This window comes from Mirounga leonina, unplaced genomic scaffold (assembly GCF_011800145.1).
Source record: "Mirounga leonina isolate KUSES-001 unplaced genomic scaffold, KU_Mleo_1.0 Mir_101664, whole genome shotgun sequence".
NCBI lineage: Eukaryota > Metazoa > Chordata > Mammalia > Carnivora > Phocidae > Mirounga > Mirounga leonina.
Genome location: NW_023270175.1, coordinates 3,676,219 through 3,697,045, shown reverse-complemented (window position 1 = coordinate 3,697,045; position 20,827 = coordinate 3,676,219). Strand labels below are relative to the sequence as shown.

Here is a 20,827-nt window from a genome sequence, read left to right as displayed (position 1 = left end):
AGCATCTTGGTTCTGGAGAGTCAAAGCAAAATATTTTTGTTTGGTCACAGACTCTTCTGGCCTGGATTCACATGTATCCGTGATGGAGAGAGAATTCAGTGGCCAATAAGAATCGGGTTTCAATATCATTCTGTCAAGTATCACAAGTGACAGGAGGCTTCCAGATTGTGGAGTCAAACTCAGAATGTCTTACGGTACAAAGGAAGAAGGTAACCGAATAGCCAGTCACCCCCTGGATTTCCAAGTTGTTCTCCAGGTGTTTCCTGTTGTTGCCCCGTAGAGCTGGACAAAAAAGTATCTGATGTTTATGGGTTTCTACCAAGAGGACTCACGTTGTAAGTCAGTGAGAATCTCAGTAGTTTGGACATTAATGTGGACTGTTGTTTTTTTTTTATATATAGACATTTCCTGAAGATTTTCTGTTCCTCAGTGTGTTCACATTTACCCCCTTTATAGAACTGCTCATAGAGACTGTCAATTGTCAGGGTCCAATAGAAACAGGAAAAAAATTGTTTTGAAGCATCAGTGGATATTATCATTATATTATCAGGTTATAATAGAGATACTTTCTACTGTTTGCCTCTGTTCATGACATCTGTTATTTCATAAGTGTCTGATGCCACTGTCCTTAAGAACCACCACAATTCTCTTATCTACCTAAAGCATCCCTGCCTTGTACTTGGTCTGGAAAACCTACAGTTTAAACTCTTACAAACATGTTTACTTTCTTAGATTAAGTCCTTTACTGTTACCACATACGTTCTCTGTGAATTCCTTCTAGGTATGTAGCCTGAAGCCAAGTAGGCATCCTCTATTACCCTAACAACTTACATGCCCCATTCCACACACAAAATCTATTTCCCGCTCCATAGTCCAGTTCTTTCTTAGAGAAAGTTAAGCTGTTTCTACATGATACGAAATCAAGATATAAATCAGAGTAGCTCAGTATTGCTTGTAAAAATTGTCACATAATCATACAAAAAAAAAAAAAAAAAAAAAAAAAAAACCCATGGTCAAACGGATTACTTTGGATTGTGGTCGTAAGTGTGATATTTATCACCAACAGCAAATGCAAAATGAAAGCTGGTAAACAAACTCACTTTAATTTTTTTGTTTAAAAAATGTATGTATTTAGGGGCACTGGGGTGGCTCAGTCAGTTAAGCGTCTGCTTTTGGCTCAGGTCATGATCCCAGGGTCCTGGGATCAAGCCCTGCCTCAGGCTCCTTGCTCAGAGGAGAGCCTGCTTCTCCCTCTCCCTCTGCTTCTCCTCCTGCTTGTGCTCTATTTATCAAATAAATAAAATCATTTTTTTAAAGTATGTATTTATTTTAACACACGTTAGAAAACTATAACTATTATATCAGATTCATTATTTCAGAAATATTATTGCTTAGGATGAGTCAATTTGAAGAAAAAGTGAGTGAATTTGATGACAAACATTAAGTGAAAAATATTAAGTGAATAGGACAGGTGGTTTGTAGATACAGCAAAAATAGTGAAGGTCATATGTAACTGAGCAATACTTGTAGAACACTGATGTAAGCAGATGTTTTTGTTTCCTTCCAAGTCATTTCTTGAGAAATGACCCAGGAGTTCTAAAGTTCTAAAGTTTAAAGAGATTTAGAAATAGGGCACCTGGGTGGCTCAGTTGGTTGAGCGACTGCCTTCAGCTCAGGTCATGATCCTGGAGTCCCGGGATTGAGTCCCGCATCGGGCTCCCTGCTCAGCAGGGGGTCTGCTTCTAACCTCTGACCCTCTTCCCTCTCGTGCTCTCTGTCTCTCATTCTCTCTCTCTCAAATAAATAAATAAAATCTTTAAAAAATAATAATAATAAATGTAGCTTTAAAAAAAAGAGAGATTTAGAAATAGCTTACAATTTGTAACTAAAAAAATGACTAAAAACAATGCACACACTAAAGAATGTTATATATGCCAAATTTTTACACATGGAAAACCAATGATGCATTAACTTGAGCTGCTCTGTAGAGTCGTTATTCGTGCAGAAGTCAAGATAAACTTCATTTGCCATTCAGTTTAATCAAAGAATATAATGTAACTCAATAGCATGCAGTTGGATAAGAGAATGAAAACTATTACCATTTGTGGGCGCCTGGCTGGCTCAGTCGGTGGAGCATGCAACTCTTGATCTTGGGGTTGTTGAGTTTGAGCCCCACGTTGGGTGTAGAGATTACCTAAAAATAAACTCTTAAAAAAATACCATTACCGTTTGCCAATACTTATCTTTGTGGGTCACAATATTCTTAACTCTTGTGCAACCAAAACCAATTACAGATATGGATTGTTACAATTACATCATAGCTCCCAACTTCAAATGTTTGTGTTTATCGTACTAGTTTTAGATTGATATTTTCTTATAATAAGTAAACATGTGTTTTGGTTATCAAATACATTTATATTAATAAAATACTGCTTTTCTCTGTTCTAACATATTGAAGTCCTGTATAGAACTTTACTTGTAAAGGTAGCATTCTTTTTAAAAAAAATTTTTTTAAAGGTTTTATTTATTTGACAGAGAGAAAGACAGCCAGAGAGGGAACACAAGCAGGGGGAGTGGGAGAGGGAGAAGCAGGCTTCCCACGGAGCAGGGAGCCTGATGTGGGGCTCGATCCCAGGACTCTGGGATCACGACCTGAGCCGAAGGCAGACGCCCAACGACTGAGCCACCCAGGCGCCCCTTAAAAATTTTTTTAATTTAAATTCAATGTAATTAACATATACCATAATATTAGTTTCAGAAGGACAGCTTCATTAATAAACAGGCTTGAAAATCATTGGTGGAGATGAAGCAGTCAGTTGAATTACTAAATTTGTCAGTATCACAATGTGTTGAGATTTTATGTAAAATGAGAGAGAGGGAGATTCTGCTTAATAATAAGAGTTAATATTTATATAGCGCTTCTTACATCAGTCAGACTAGGGAAGATTTATTGCAGTAACAAGTAATTCCAAAATCTTAGTAGTGAACCACAAAGGGTTGTTTCTCATTCGTGCTATGTGTCCATCATGGCTCGGTTGAATCTGTTCCATGTTAGTTTCACTCTGGGACCCAGGCTAATAGATCAGCCTCTATCTGGAGCATTGCAGTTAACGGCACAGGGGAAAAGGAATATGATAAAGCATACCCTGGCTCTTAAAACCTCTGCCTGTATGTGCCTCATTGCTTTTTTGCTCATATTTTATTGGCCAAAGCCATGGCTGTGCCTGAATTCAACTGGGCAGAGATGTATAATCATTCCACAGAGAGAGGCACTTCAACAAGGGGTAAGAAATATAGGCAAACAGTCCTATAATCTACCATTCGTATTACGTGCAAGGCTCTCTTCATCTACGTTTATACCAACCTTATAAGGTAGGTACTGTAATTACCCCATTTTAGAGATGGAGAAATGGAGGCTCAGAGTTTCACGACTTTCTTGAAGGTCACGCAGTTGAGTAGTAGGCAAGTTGGGATTTAGGACCCAGCCAGTCTGACTCCAGACCCTGTGATTTTAAACACCATGCTATTGCCAATTACGTTGAACTTCTCATCAAACCCGTGGGCACTCCCCTGTATCCCTAGCCCAAGGTGGGTGTTTTAAATAGGTTATGAAATTATACCAAAGGCTATGACTCCAGGGAAGGCTTCAGTATAATTCCAGTGTACTGATGTACGAACTCCACGAAGACACTTGCAGTCATCTTTCAACATAAAAGTCATACACATTCAGGCGCCTGGGTGGCTCAGTCGGTTGAGTGACTGCCTTCGGCTCAGGTCATGATCCCGGAGTCCCGGGATCGAATCCCGCATCAGGCTCCCTGCTCCGCGGGGAGTCTGCTTCTCCCTCTGACCCTCCCCCCTCTCATGTGTTTGCTCTCTCTCATTCTCTCTCTCTCAAATAAATAAATAAAATCTTTTAAAAAAAAAAGTCATACACATTCAAAAGAGTGATAGTTCAGTGCAACTCAGTGTTTTGTAATCTATCTATCTATCTATCTATCTATCTATCTATCTATCTATCTATCTACACACCTGTGTATATTTATAAAGATCACTGCCAGTCTTGGAATTAAGCACAGAATGTAATCTAATTTTCCCCTTTCCTAGGATAGAAATAGGCCACCAATTACATGGGCTCACCTAAGCCTGCCTTCAGGGTGTGTCCTATTTATACTCAAGAAAAAGGGGACCCCAAAGCAAGGATGCTCATCAGACAGACCCTAAAACGGAACTCTAACTAAAGAAGGACCCATAGGCTTTAGGATCAGAAGATCCATATTCTTGTGAACAATACCACTAATATTGCAGCCTCTGGGGAGAGCCAGGACCTGAGTTTCTGTATGGACAGGATGCCCCCAAGGACCAAAGTTAATCAGGAAACAAACAACTACGTGGGAAGAAGTAGCTGGAGTTGTGAAATTCAGGTCCCCTAACAAAGCAGGGCAATAAATCCCTGGTCACAGTCTGACCAAATTCATAGGTAAATTCCTGTGGATAGATTCCATATTCTGTTTTTCCTAAAACATTTATAAACTTTTAAGCAGGTGAGTGAACAGAGAAAAATCTGTCTTTAATACAAAATCTGCAAAATATTTAAGTCGAGCATACCTGGGCTTTAACTCATTTTGTCCTTGTGCCATCCCCATGAGGGAGCTACTCCAATGAACCTGACTTTTTACATGAGTGAACTCATCTTTACAGAGCTATGGTAACTTGTCCATGCTCCAATAAGGCAGACTTTGTGTCTCTGCATTTCCAACACCTCACACAGTACCTGACACACGGTGCTCAGGAAGTAGTTGAATGAATGAAAACAACGAGCAAGCGATAGCTTCTTGTCACATGACGTGTACGCCATTGTGATTCACCTCTCTCCTGTCCTCACCTGTCTCATCCCTCGCCACTCAGTCTGGGCCACCATCCCTGTCTGACCTTTTCCAAGGCTTATGGTGAGATGGCAGTGGAAGGAAGAGGTTGCTTAGCCAATCGAATTCAAATTCTTTGTTCCCACATTTGCCTCAAAGAGCAAACAAGATAATGCATTCCTGGAGGAAGCAGCTCTTGGGAAAACATTTTCCCACCACGTGCCTCAAATGTTTCCAAACACAGTCTCCACAGGCCCCATATTTTTTTTTCTAATGCAATTTGCACTCCCCATCCAAGCAAGGCAGCCTGAAAAGGGCACCATTCTGTATTAAAAATTTTGGTCTTGATTTTCAGCCATCAGTGGAATTAACCACACTTTGGCCTTGGAAAGGTTGCATTCCTGATTCTCTCTGCCATCTCACTTATAAAGGCAGAGAAGGGAAGTGGGGTGCCAAGGAGAAGGCATCATCTTGGAGTCTGTGACATGAACACTCCAGAAATTCTATTCTCTGCCAAATCTACATCTCCTTCCTGTAGGTCCTGTGGCTGGGGCCCACAACTAGGGACAGAGGCCACACAGCTGCTTTCCTTTTAGCCCCTTTCCCAACCCTTATCAAAGGCAGAAAAGTGCTGATGCCCAGATATCCAAGGGGACGGGAACTTGCCTTCTAGAATCTCCTTCCCTGAAGACTTTAAGGATGAGAGGAGCTTTGATTGACTAGGGCAGTGGTTTTCAAATATTTCTTAGCTATGAAATGGCTTCTAAAAGTGAACCTCAGTATATAAAATAGAAAGTGTAGTTACTCTGGATAAAGTGGGGATGGGGACCTTGATAGACCTCTGACAGCTTTATCTTCCTACCTCAGGCTCTGAGGACTACCCATGAAGCCAAGAGGGTGCAGAACACAATTCAAAGGTCACTGCTCTTAACTGTAAGCTCCATGGCAGAGGAGTGTAGACCACGTCTGGCTTACTTGCCTCTCTATCCCCCAGCTTTGTGTTCTGTGCCTGGCGCATAGTAAGAGTATCATAGTCATATATGGAATGAATAGGAAGTACCAGTCTTGTGGTGATTGCTGTCGGTTAAGTGACTCATCCTCCTGTGATGTGTGTGCGTGCCTATGCATGGGCATTGAAGGGAAGATGGACCAAGAGCTGAGTGTTGGGAGTACACTGGGATTGAGATGAGTGACCAAATCTTTGATGGTGAGCTTGCAACAGTTGGAGTGTGAATGATGAATGACTAAGCAGGCTGCTAGGTCCTGCAGATTTGCCAGCAAAGCTGGTCGGTTTGCTCCTTCCTCTGTTACACAGTGATCTCCTGCCATGTGTCAAGTGAGCTCCTAAGAAACAACAATGACTGCAACAGTCCCCGCTCTCACAGGCCTTATTGTCCTGGTGAAGGAGATATGAAAACAAATCAGTGCCAATAAAATAGTGTAATGGCTAGAGCCATTTTAAGAGCGCTGCATGGACATATTTTTCATTCTCTGTAAATCTTGATGCCCTGGGGGTCACCGAATCTGTGGGTGAGAGTGGATACCAGCTAGACAAGAAGTCATTACTCAGCTCTCACTGTCAGGTTAGGCTTTGGATTTTCAGTCTATAGACAAGTTTTGGTTTTTTTTTTTTTTTTTTTTTTAAACATGAGATTCCCCAGCTAAATAAAGTACCCAAAGGACAAAGTCCATCTTAATTTTTACTAATCTCCCGCCAAAAATTAGCTTTGACTTTCATTATGGATGCAGGCACCAGACCACACTAATATCAGCCATACCTGTGACTTGGCCGTCAGCAGCCGCAGTTCTCTCAAAGTATCATTTACCCTCATCATTAGTTTGAAACTGTGGTGGTTACTTGACCAGCCATGAGATCTTATTATTTAAGCCTTTAACAAAGAGGCACAGGTACTATTCTGTCATGGTTTTTAAAAAATATTTTGATAACTATGTTCCAGTATCATTGGCTTTCTTTGGAATCCTTTGTAGTTTATTTTATCTATTTAAGCATATTATTCTGAGAAGGGATCCGTAAGAGGCCATCAGACAGCTAATGGAGGTCCCCATGTCACAAAATGGTGAAGAACCTCCGATAGATAATAATCTGGAGCCTGAGGTTTCATCAAGGAAGAAAAGAACTTTCAAAGACCAGCAGCTCCCTTTACATATTCGAAGCAAAGGCTGGGGTTTTACTATAAGCCATGGTGAGTAAAGAGAACGCAGTCTGGGATGCAAAGGACGTTTCCACCCGCCTGGGAAGTGAAGAGATATGGAGCTGTAAAAGAAAGTAGAGAAGGAGAGGAGCAAGGGGACAGACACCAGAGGGGCCTGCTAGAAACCACCAAAGCAGTGAGGGGTGTTCCTCAGCTGGAACAAACTGGAAAGATGTGGATCCCCTTTGGAGAAGACCTGCATTTGCCTTGGTGCTGGAGCAATCTGGCCTCCGGATGGGAGGACAGCCTCAGGGGAAGGAGGTCTCTAAATTCACGGGCCTGATGTACCACTTCTGTTTCTTCATAGCCTGCATGGGGCGTGTAGAACATCCAAGATTTGAAGGAGCAGAGAGGCCTAATGGACCACCAGAGGCCTGTGTTGGGAAGGAAGAGGTTACAAAATCAGGAGGCTTTGCAACTGGAAACAAATAGCTAGTACTATGGATTTAACAACAGGTACAACCAATGAAGTCCCTAAGAGACCAGAAGGGACCCACTGCACTTGAGTAGACATATGAGCACGGGGGTTTAGGAACTGTTCCAGACGAGCCACTCCATAGCAGAAAAGAGTGAGCACCCAGAAGAATGAGCGTGGATCCAAAGCTCTATTCTCCTCAACCCCACTGCTCCCAGACACGGTGTGTTTTGTAAGAGGAGGAAAAATGAAGTTAAAATATGCGAGACTCAGCATTTATCCAGAGGCAGATTCTTTCAACTGACACAATGAATTGTGTGTCTGCACTTCCTCCCGCCCCCCCACCCCCAACCAGCAGGATGGGAAGCTCCTGGGGGTAGTTTAGCTCAGTTCTAGAGAACATTTTTGCACATCTGAGTTGCTGGGTATGCATTCCAACTCTGCTGTATGTGTTTTGGCACTATGAGATAGAAGTCAGTTCAGAGTCAAGAAGAGGACAAAGGGAGAAGTGTTCAGTTCCAGGAGGGTGTGGGTGGTGGGATAGGTGGGTCAGGCAAGGCTGCACTGGGGGAATGCTTGAGCTGTGCCTTGACAAATGAGCAAGTTTTCCACACATCCAATGCCCCGCAAATAGCTTCTAGAATACCACTATTAAAGATCTGTTCTTTTGGTCTGGCATGTCTTCTAAACCAGTGTTTTTCAAACTGTCATGTGCATATGAATCACCTGTGGATGTCGTTAAGGTACAGAGTCTGATGCCGTCAGTCTCTAGTTGGGCCTGAGATTCTGCATTTCTCACATGCTCCCAGAGGATGCTGGTGGTGTTGGTCTATGGACCACACGCACTTTGTTCTTTGTGTTTTGTTTTTTTTTAATATGGAATACTTCACAAATTTGCATGTCATCTTTACACAGGGGCCATGCTAATCTTCTCTGTATCATTCCAATTTTTAGTATACGTGCTACTAAAATGAGCACTGGACCACGCTTTGAGTAGCAAGGTTCTAGAAGACCTTAATAAATGTAACTAGTAATAGCTAACATTTACCTTGTCCTTTTTATATGGCAGGATCGTACAAAGCCCTTCCTATATTATCACTGCATCTGATCCTCATGACAACCTTAGGAGGGAACTAGGAATTTCTCGTAATTTGAAAATTACTGAAATCTCAAATTCAGAGAATTCTCAGTCATTTGCCCGAGGCCATTGCAGTGATGAAATTGGAATTGTATGCAGGCTGCCTCATCCTGGATCCTAACTTGTAACTCTTAGACTCCATTCCCTCCCAGAAGGAGTGGCACCTTAAGGGGACAGTTTTAGTTTTTCTTTTTTTTAAGAAGGTGGACTGGGGCCCCTGGGTCGCTCAGTTGGTTAGGCGTCTGACTCTTGATTTTGGCTCAGGTCATGATCTCAGGGTCGTGAGATTGAGCCCCATGTCAGGCTGGTAGCTCAGCGAGGAGTCTGTTAAAGTTTCTCTCTCCTTCTCCCTCTGCTCCTCCCTGCCCTCACTCTCATGCTCTCTCTCTGTCTCTCTCTAAAATAAATAAATAAGTCTTAAAAAAAATAAAGAAGCTGGACCTTTTCATAGCAGCCAGTATGTATACAGATAGAAGTATAATTTATCTGTTTAGCAAAACTGGGGAACCCAGAGTCCACCTGCTCAGCCCTCCCTACTCATCTTCCACAGCAGCCCCAAAGCACCATCTCAGAACTCTGGGACTCTAGGAAACTCAGTTGACAACCCGGTGCTTAGACATGTTATAAATTAATCTTTCTGGTGAGATTAGTAGATCGTTGATTGAGAACAAACTCAGCATCTGGGTGGAAGCTAAATCAGGGGTGCTGGAAACAGAGGGGGTACCAAAAGGAAAGATGGGGGGTTACAAACACAGCCACTCTTGACATTCCTGTTTGCTCAGAGTTAGTTCCATCATGGTACTATCTACCCTGAGGCCTCTCTGTTTTTTCCCTGGTTTCTCTCCCTTTCTCGTCACCATTGGCTTGTGCCCTGGCTCTCAAGAGCAGAAATGGCCTTCTACTTTGCTCCTCTCATCCTCTCCATTAGATGTTCCCTCAATGCCCTGACAACCAGGGCTCATACCTTCCTGGAGCAGGCTTTTAAAGTCTCTAGTCCCATGGTTTTAAAATGTTGCTCTGTGTAACCTGGAGCTCCTCCAGACCCTTCTATCACTGTATTGGGTGGGTGGGGTAAGCGTACGAAGGAAGAGTAGAAGAGGTTAGCAGGGGCAAATAACTTTTCCATCACAGATGCAGACAGCCTGAGAGCCGAAGGAGTTGAGTTCCAATGCTGATTTTTGTTCCTGACCCAGGCCATCCTTGTATGGGCATTCTGAGTCCTCATCTGCTATGGCCTAAGTAATGCTTTGACTCTTAGATTCTGGTACAGGCTGTGAAATGCTTCCTGCTACTGGACTGGTTCTGGTCATCTCTCCTTCTGGAGTCAGGGGAACCTTTCTGCCATGAGTTACAACAAATTCTGGAAAAAGATACTAGATAGCTATTTAAAACACATTTCAGCCCTGGGATTGCCTCTGATCATGTTAGAGCTCTCTTCCATTCAGTTACCTGTTTATGTGTCAAATCCTGGTATTAAAATAGGCAGTTAGTTAGGTTCTAACAGAATACCTGGAGGTCAGCAAAGAGGAAGTCATGACCAGGATCAAGAAAGTCAGAGGCCTCTTTTGGCAACACTCCACAAGAAGTCAGAGCACACCAAGATGGCGGGTGCCATGATGGGAAATCCTTGACCAAATAAAGAAGAAAAGATGGGAAAGCCTGCTTCCAAGAAATCCCCGCCCCAAGTAATGAATATTCCACCTCCTCGTTAACAACTGTCAGTAAAAGATAGAAACCCAACCCCAGGGCATGCAGCTCAATCTCTCTCTCTCTCTCCTGCTCTCACATCTCAAGAGTATACTTTCATTTTAATAAATTTCCCCCCTCGTGTTGCTCATCCACTGTGTTGTGTCTGTCCTTGAATTCTTTCTCCTGACGAGACCAAGAACCTTCAGCAACATCTTTAGGACAGGCTGGTTCGAGGCCCCAGGGCTTGGGGTCTCCCCAGTCCACCCAGAAACACTGAGAGAAGCCTTCCCTGACCATCCCATCTAAAGAAGTATCCCATACCCTGCTCTGTTTTCTTCATGGCCCTTATCATTGCCTGGCTTTATATTATTCATTTATTGCCTCTCTCTCCACTAGAATGTAAGCTCCAGCTCACTATTATTACCCGCAGAACCTAGGGCATTGCCTGGGACATAATGGATGCTCAATAAATATTTGTTCAATGAATGGATGGATGGAGGGATGAGTCTAATTCACAATGAACCACAGACTTATTCATTGTATCTGTAGAGCTTCTCTTTTCATAGGAAGGCGTAGAAGTTTGCACATTCCTGGAACGTGGTAGTAACTCAATAATGAACTAAATGAGAGATGGCTATGGGAAAGGAGGTGTGGCTTAAACCAGTGATTCCTGTTACATGTTGAGGGCATTGAGTGCGGTCGATCCGCAAGCACATACACCAGGGTGAAGCACTTTTAACGTTATAAATATTGGGTTCAAGTTTTAAAATTATTTACAAATTTTAGAAAATTACAAAGAGGGACGCGTGGGTGGCTCAGTCAGTTAAGCATCTGCCTTTGGCTCAGGTCATGATCCCAGGGTCCTGGGATCAAGCCCCGCATGGGGCTCCCTGCTCAGTGGGGAGCCTGCTTCTCCCTCTGCCGGCCTCTCCCCCTGCTTGTGCTCTCTCTGACAAATAAATAAATAAAATCTTTTTTTTTTTAAAGAAAATTACAAAGAGGAAATATGAAAAAGAAAGATTGTTTAACGATACAAAATACAAAAAGGACATGAACTTTTTGTTTTTGTGTAGGAGAAGCTGAAGGCAGGTTGCCCCAAGATGGGCTACTCTGGCATGAACACTAGTTTGAGTTAAAAGCAATCAAAACCCAGCATATGCAGGAAAAGCTCTCTTCCTGGTCCTCAACTGCTTAGATTCATATTAGAAAGGAAAACCTATGCTAGGAAGAGAGCTATTAACAGACTCCCCTTGACCTAAGAATTTATCTGCATAATAGGGCAACCTTTGTTTTTCAAAACATCTCCTTTCACTCTCCTCCCCTTTCCTTAGCTCACAGAAAGCTTCCTGTTGCCTCACTGTCTTTGGACTTTCCTGTCAGTGTGGATTCCCTGTAAGTACACCATTAAATTTGATTTTCTCCTGTTAATCTGTCTCCTATCAATTTGATTCTTAGTCCAGCTAGAAGGACCTTGAAGGGCAGAGGAAGGTCTTCCTGACCCTCGAAAGATCGGCATAGACTTATAATGGTTGCAGGCAATACTGGACTGAGAGTCCCTTAGGGCACCTCTCTCTTGAAAATTCTGCGATTCTAAGCCTGTGCACATCCCGTGGCACGTGATTCGGCTGTACGACATCTCTTTTTCTAAGGAGTGCCTCTCACGAAAGAAACTGCTGCTCAAATTGTTTTCCCCGTCATAAGAAAAAAAAAAAAAAAAAAAAAAAAAGCCATGGAAATTACCAAACCACAACTGAGCCGCGGTCAAAGCAGTCTTGAATGAGCTTTAACAAGAAGAGGGTGCCATGAAACAAAGCAAATTTTCCCTTTCCTTCCCTCCCCCATGCTGATCACATTCCATTTTTCAAGACAATGGCAACTTTCCAGCGGGCGTTTCATTTATGCAAATCCACAGCAGCTCATAGGTGGAACCCGCAGAGCAAGGGGCCGCAGAAGGCAGACCTTGATGTTCTAATTGAGATTCTGTCCCCAGATGGCTGTGGAGAATGTAAAGTGCCTCATATGCAGTCGGGGCTGCATCCATTAGTGTCCAAACTCGTTGGCAGGTGAGGCCGATCAGACACTGGCAGGCTTCGACATTTGAAAATGACGGTTTAAAATTACACAAATAATACCTGCTCATTGGGAAAAAAATGAATAGAATATAAATAACCAGGAGGGCATAACAATGATCAACAACCCAGGGAAAGCTGATGCGCATATATTGATATTCCAGACCTTTCTTCAAGCATGCATATACACAGATTTTACAAAACAAGGGATTATAATGTACTATTTTATGGCCTGAAGTTTTTTTCACGCAGCAATGCCCTGTAAAGATTATTCCTTGTTGAGACATGCAGGTCGACATTATTTATGGCTTCCAGGTTTTCATTATGTAAACAGTTGTAGTGAACATACTTGTAATTGAATATGTAATTGTTTATGTAAGATAATTATCTAAAAGTGGGATTTCAGAGTAGGTACATTTTAAGATTTATGATATTATCTCTTCCCTGACAACATCCGGTATTATCGTGTAATAGTTTTTATTGTTACTACAACTATTATTATACAGCAGCAAACACTTACTTAGATCTTACTATATTCCAGAAACTGTTCTAAGCATTTTATACATACTCACCCATTTTAATCCTCCGTACAAGTCTATGTGATAGGTATTATGATGCCCATTTTACAGATGGGGAAGCTGAGGTAGAGCAAAATTTAGTAACTAGATTAAAGCTAGCAAGTGGCAAGGTCCAGAATGAACCCAGAAAGATGGTAGCCTATAATCTTAACCACCATGTATACTTTGTCAATTTGATAAAGCAAAAATCAATGTTAAGATTTGAAGTTCTAGCCCACAGACGTAGTTATAAAGTATTTCCCAGTATTTTCTAAATCTGTCCTCACCGTTTCATTCATCAAAGCAAGTACATTATCCAAGGAGTCTGTCCTTTATTTCTTACCTGAAAAATACAAAATATCAAATGTAACTGTTAATTTTTTAAATGTTTTTTTTTTTTTTTGGAAAGGAAGGGGCAAAGGGAGTGGGAGAGAGAGGGAATCCCAAGCAGACTCCATGAGACGGCATGGAGCCTGATGCAGGGCTCAGTCTCAGGACCCTGAGACCATGACCTGAGCCGAAATCCAAAGTCGGATGCTTAACTGACTGAGCCACCCAGGTGCCCCTGTAACTGTTAATTTTTTAAAACAGTAGTATAATTGGAAAGCATTTTGAAAATGAGCCATTCCTTCTGCTTTAGCACCAGTGATAGCTGATGACAATCCAGGGGAAGTCCATTGCTATTTGGATAATGTTCTACTTATCTACCAAAAAAGTCCACCCCCCATGTCACTGAGTTCCTCCTAAACCTCTCAGCTGATTTTGCATTACTTTTTAATTGCGAATATTTGCAAGCAGGTGTCACTGAGAATTCAGTAGTGTTGAGGTGATCCTGTCTCCTGTAGCTTTTATCCCTAAGTGTGCAGACTACTTATAAGTACTGTTTTCCTTTCCACTTTTACCACTGAAGTTGCTTGAGCTCCAGCTCTGTTCCAAAGAGCAGAAGGACCAAGCATGCTTGACCTGGATTTGCATCTTTGTTTCACAAATACAAGCCATGTGACCTTGAGTAAGTACTTAACCTCTCTGTGGCTTAGTCACTTCATCTATGGGATGGAAGGTGATGAAATAATACCTAATTCATTGGCATTTTGTGGGATGAAGTCAGAAAATGGGTATAAAACACTTAGAATGTGAGCTATTATCTATTACTAAAGAGGCCTGTTGTCTCTTTGTCAAGAGTACACATTTTGGGGTCAAACTTCCTAGATTCAAGTCTTGGCTCTGATACTTTTTAATTGTGTGAACTTGGGCAATTTACTTATCTTCTCTGGGCCTCAATTTATTCATCTGAAATAAGAGTTCTCATGTCATAGAGTTCCTATGAAGAGTCGGGAAGTTCATTTATGTAAAGTGCTTGGAAGAGTACCTGACACAAGTAAGTGTTGGCTACTAATGTTGTTGTTATTACTATTATTATTAAAGTGCTATAAAGGTTACTTTAAATGGGCTTATAAAATGTTGAGGGGAATGTGGAGGAACTCGAACCCTCATACATGGTGGATGGGAATGTAAAATGGTGGAGCCCCTGGAAAAGCAGTCTGATAGTTCATTAATATTTTCAGCATTAAACTAACATAACATCAAGCAATTCCAGTCCTAAGTATATACTCAAAACTGAAAATTGAAATTGACTCTCCCAACAAAAACTGGTACACGAATGTTAACAACATTATTCACAATAGCTGGAAATAACCCCAATGTCTATGAGCTGATGAATGGATAAATAAAATGTGGTAACTCAGACAGTGGAATTTTCTTTGGTGATAAAACAGAATGACGTACTGATATATGCTACAGTGTGGATAAATGTTGAAAACATTATGCTAAGTAAAACTAGCCAGTCACAAAGCATCATATATTACATGATTCCATTCATGTAAAATGTCCACCGTAGGCAAATACACAGAGACAGACAATAGATGAGTAGTTTCCTGGGGCTGGAGCAGAGGGGGGTGGGGAACAACAACAATGGAGAGTGACTGATAATGTTTATGTGGTTTCTTTCAGAGGTGATGAAAATGTTCTGAAACTGGATTGTGGTGACAGTAGTGCAACCTTGGAAATATACTAAAAACCATAGGGTTATATATTTAAAATGGGTGAATTTTATGGTATGTATATTATACCTCAGTAGAGTTTTTCTTAGAGCCATGAACACCTGAGAAGGGTTAAGTTCCTCCCATAACGCTTTGATGTTAGTTTTGGTCAAATGTAATGGGTATTTTGGGAGTCCTAACAAGAGGATGACCAGATCAAAGGGTTAGTTCTTCTCCTGACCAATGTTAACCAGATCTTACTTTTGCTCTCCACATCTTTACAATCAAGTCATCTGTTTGAATCTTACTGTAGCCATGCTTATTGTCCTGTGGTCTACCATATTTAGGATAATTTAATACTGTAAAAAAACCTGATAGGGAGCAAGGATCTTGTCTATATTATTCCCCATTGTATCCACAGTGCCTACCTGAGCACGTAGTAGGTGCTCAGTAACTATATTATGAGAAATAAATTGATGGATGGATAGACAGGTAGCATAAGCTGTGGAAGAACTTGGAAACCAGAAGGACTTGGATTCAAATCTCACCTCTACTACTTACTAGATAAGCAATATTGAGCAAGTCATCTCCATTCTATCAAACTCATTTTCTTGTAAAAGGGAGAAATAACATCCCCTTGATATGCAATAAGTTTTAACTGAGATAATACATGCTATGTGATAACTCAGTAAATGTTAGCTTCCTTCCCTTTTCTTCCACCAATTGGAAAACCTCTGGGGCACTGTGAGTTCTCTACTGATAAATAGCTTTGTGTTAAGTCCTGTTGTAGCAATAAACATGAGCATTGACACTTTCCTAAGCACAGACTTAATGTCATGTGATATCTGTCCTCAATCATGGAAACTGGCAGTGAAATATGAGTCCATAAAATGCCAGAATTGGGAGGACTTTTAGTGGGAGATCATCTAGTCCAAGCCCTACACTTGATAGAGAATCCTCAAATACCACAATATTAGTGGCCCATCTGGAGACTCTGGCTTAATAAAAGAGTGGGCAAAGAAATAGCTGGCAAGGTGGATGGCAGACATCTGGGGGACCGTAAGTGAGAAATTCCAGGAGTGATTCATTGTCCTCACCCCTGAAAAAGTCTCCTATGATATCTGACAGCTTAATCACCATGTGTGTATTTATACGGGTGAGGCAAAGGTCACTGTACAAAAGAGACCCACTAGAGGAACAGGTGTTGATCTTCAATCTTCTAAATATATTAGTCAAAGCAGAATGTCCACAGCAGGAAAAAACAGTCAGCATATCTATACAGAATCCTGTTTACACTACAATTTTAAGAACCAAATTTTAGTTTCTTTGTCAAACTTTAGGCCTTATTTTTGTAAGAAGGAACTGTCTGGATTTGGCACCCTGGTGTCCGGTGAAAGGTGATTTATAACTAAAATAGGCAAATGTCTTCATTTATTAAGGTCCTGAATAAAAAACCAAAGTGTTAGCTAATGAAGGAAATAATTGGCTCATTTGAAAGGTAAACAAAGGATAATTAATTTGCTGACTTATTTTCCATACTTGATAACTTCAAATGTGACAGATATGTTTATTTATATTATATGGAGAAAGTGCATCTCACAAATTGTGTCTCTATTTATACAATGTACAGAAGCATCCAGGATAATATTGGAAGCCCAAGAGGAAAAACAACACTGGGAGGCAGTAGAGCCTAGTGGTTAAGAGCACAGGCTTGTTTTTCAGTCAAGATCAAAGCCTAGGCTGTTGTAGGAACTAATCCAATATCTCACCAATACACACAGACACAGACACACACACATGCACCACAAACTCATACATTCCAGATATGTAAAAATGCCAGATATTAAAGTATAAATGCATACTTGATCTTGAAAGGAAGAAAGGAAATCTCTACCTGGAGATCTTTGTACCAGAAACAAAGAAAACACCCAAAGTGGTAGGGAGGATTTGAAGACTTGTGTCTCAAAGGGATAAGTGAACCAGATACAGTTCTTAGGATCTGGAATTTTAATGCTCAAAAGAAGATAGAAGTCAGGGTTGCAAGTTCCGGGTATAGCAGAGTTAGTTGTGATATAACTGGGGAAGATGAAAAGCAGAGAAGTGGAAAAAGTATCTTCTTTGAAAAAAACCTAATCACCGGCCTGAGGATAGCAATTATGTGGTCCCCACCCCAAGTCATAGATAGAAACAAAGTCAACCTGAAAAACTCAAAGCCCTTAGACAATGTGACATGAAAGAGAAAGAAAAAAGCAAAGGAAAAGCATGGTAACCAGAAAACACAAAAGTAGTGTATCAATAGTCATAATAAATATAAATGGATTAGAAACAACTATTTGAGGACAGAGACACTCAGATTAGATATTAAAAATTCAGCTATATGTTGTCTATATGAAACAGACCTAAAACATCATGAATCAGAGAAGTTAAAATAAAAACGGGGGGATGGAAAAAGACAGAATATGCAAAGTGGAATTTAAGGTGAAAAGCATTAATGAAGACAAAGAGATGCATCACTTAATGATTAACAAATAGTCATCCATTAAAAGAAAACAATTTCAGTACATCTAAAAATAGGTCCAAAATGTATGAAGTGGAAGTTGACAGAATTCAAATGAGAAATAACCAAATCCATAATCATAGAGATTTTAACACATCTCATTCAGGAACTGACAAAGTAGACAAAAGTTACAAGGGATAAACACATAAGATTTGAATAAGACAATAAAATTGAGCTATTAAGTAGATATGTAAAAAACGCTGGCCAATCTGATAAGGCCACATACTGTACGATTTCAACCATGACATCCTTGAAAAGACAAAATTCTGGAGACAGTAAAAAGATCAGTGGTTGCCAGGGGATTGAAGAAAAGGAGGAATGAATAGGTGGAGCACAAGGGATTTTTATAGCAGGGAACATTTTCTGTACAATACTATAATGGTAAACACATGTCATTATACATTGTCAAAACCCATAGAAATTGTGACACCAAGAGTGACCTCTAATATAAACTACGGACTTTGGGTGCTAATGTGTCAAAGTTGGTTCAGTGAATGTAACAAATTTAACACTCTGGTGCAGGTTGTTGGTGTTGGGGGAAGCTGTGTGTGTCAGCAGGAGGGAGTATATGGGAATTCGCTGTACATTCTACTTAAATTGCTGTGAACCTAAAACTTCTATAGAACATAAAAGTTATATTTAAAAAAAATCCTGCATCTACCAAATGAAAAACAAATACTTTTTAAGCACATAGGGGAAACTTGCAAAAACTGAACACATTCTAGGCCACAAAAATCTCAAAAAACAAAATATGAATATCATACTTCATTCTTCAACCATAATGCAATAAAATGAGAAATCAATAACCAAAAGAAGGCCCTCAAAAAGGCATAGGCTTCAAAGCTATAAATATGCACTTCTGAATTTTCATATGTTAGCAAATAAACATTCTTAAAAATTACCAAATATTTATAACTGATTGATAAAAGAAATACCATGTATCAAAAGCTATGGCATACAGCTTATTAGCAATTGACTAGAACTGCTTTATACCAGCTCCTAAACCTTGGTTTTAAATATTCAGGAATTTTGCCAGCCAGTTGTTACATAGCTTGAAATCAGCCATGGTGGGAGCATTTATACTATGAAAATCAGCAAATGCTACAAATCAAGGCTCCTTTTTTCCTTTATCTTTTTTTTTTCAGAGTCTGGCTAAAGTGGTAATTAGAAAGAAATATAAAGATATAAAGGCATTTATTACAAAAACAAGAAACCCTGAAAATTAATAAGTAAAATGTTCACCTCCAGAAGGTAGAAGAATAAGACAATAAAGCAGCCCTGTGCTGGTAAATGTTTAACAATCAGATTTTTTAGAGTGGTTTCACCATGAATGTTGGTTGATATTTTCATTTATGCTAATGAGTAAGACAAAAGTGAAACAACAGAAACTGTTGTAGGAACTTCGCTTACTTGTCAGTAATATGAGTAACTTTGCTGACTCAGAGAATAGTTTTCAAATACTGGAAGAATAGTTCCTCCATATTTTGTGCAATTCAAAAATGCAATAGCTACAGACACAGCAGTTTTTTTTTTTTAATTTTATTATGTTATGTTAGTCACCATACAATACATCATTAGTTTTGATGTGATGATCCATGATCCATTGTTTTCATATAACACCCAGTGCTCCATGCAATACGTGCCCTAACCCATCCCCCCACCCCCCGTCCCCTCTAAAACCCTGTTTGTTTCTCAGAGTCCATAGTCTCTCATGGTTCATCTCTCCCTCCGATTTCCCTCCCTTCATTTTTCCCTTCCTTCTCCTAATGTCCTCCATGCTATTCCTTATGTTCCACAAATAAGTGAAACCATATGATAATTGACTTTCTCTGCTTGACTTATTTCTTTTTTTTTTTTTTTTGAGAGAGAGAGAATGAGAGACAGAGAGCATGAGAGGGAGGAGGGTCAGAGGGAGAAGCAGACTCCCTGCTGAGCAGGGAGCCCGATGCGGGACTCGATCCCGGGACTCCAGGATCATGACCTGAGCTGAAGGCAGACGCTTAACCAACTGAGCCACCCAGGCGCCCCTTGACTTATTTCATTTAGCATAATCTCCTCCAGTCCCATCCATGTTGATGTAAAAGTTGGGTAGTCATCCTTTCTGATGGCTGAGTAATATTCCATTGTATATATGGACCACATCTTTTTTTTTTTAATTTTATTATGTTATGTTAGTCACCATACAATACATCATTAGTTTTTGATGTAGTGATCCATGATCCATTGTTTTTGTATAACACCCAGTGCTCCATGCATTACGTGCCCTCCTTAATACCCATCGCTGGGCTACATCTTCTTTATCCATTCGTCTGTTGAAGGGCATCTCAGCTCTTTCCACAGTTTGGCTATTGCGGACATTGCTGCTATGAACATTGGGGTGCATATGGCCCTTCTTTTCACTACATCTGTGTCTTTGGGGTAAATACCCAGGAGTGCAATTGCTGGGTCATAGGGTAGCTCTATTTTTAATTTTTTGAGGCACCTCCACACTGTTTTCCAAAGCGGCTGTACCAACTTACATTCCCACCAACAGTGTAAGAAGGTTCCCCTTTCTCCCCATCCTCGCCAACATTTGTTGTTTCTTTCCCCGTCCATTTTTGCCATTCTAACTGGTGTAAGGTGGCATCTCAGTGTGGTTTTGATTTGGATTTCCCTGATGGCTAATGATGATGAACATTTTTTCATGTGTCTGTTAGCCACTTGTATGTCTACTTTGGAGAAGTGTCTGTTCATGTCTTCTGCCCATTTTTTGACTGGATTATTTGTTTTTTGGGTGTTGAGTTTGAGAAGTTCTTTATAGATCTTGGATACCAGCCCTTTATCTGTAGTGTCATTTGCAAATATCTTCTCCCATTCTGTGGGTTGCCTCTTTGTTTTGTTGACTGTTTCCTTTGCTGTGCAGAAGCTTTTTATCTTGATGAAATCCCAAAAGTTCAGACACAGCACAGTTTTAAATTCAACCTGCATTATTAAAATTTTCTTCAACACTTTCTTCAGTCTAGACAATCACCAACACAATAAGTCAAACCCTGATTTACAGCATATACAAATTTCGGTGGTTTAAATTGTGGTCAATTTCAAGCTGGGAATATAACATCACTGGGAAAAGATGCATAGTAGTAGCACGCCATTATACAGCATCTCCTTCATTCACATACAATAGAAGTAAATAGCCTCAAGAGCATACATAATAGTAAAATGTAGTAAACTAATTAAGAAGTAACAAGTTTTGAGTGTTTATTAACTTTATTTTAAGGTAATTTATTTAATTGTAATTTTATATAA

At 40.4% G+C, this 20,827-nt stretch overlaps 1 long non-coding RNA gene and 1 other non-coding gene across 2 annotated transcripts; one reads left to right on the top strand and one right to left on the bottom strand.

Annotated features, from left to right (window-relative positions):
- Positions 1-8,363: 8,363 nt before the first annotated feature.
- Positions 8,364-8,471, bottom strand: LOC118013683. Its single transcript, XR_004680095.1, has one exon. It is a non-coding gene; the product is annotated as a U6 spliceosomal RNA (small nuclear RNA).
- Positions 8,472-11,367: 2,896 nt separating this feature from the next.
- Positions 11,368-16,959, top strand: LOC118012072. Its single transcript, XR_004679603.1, has 4 exons — positions 11,368-11,712; positions 13,857-13,955; positions 14,263-14,324; positions 14,957-16,959. It is a non-coding gene; the product is annotated as an uncharacterized LOC118012072 (long non-coding RNA).
- Positions 16,960-20,827: the final 3,868 nt, after the last annotated feature.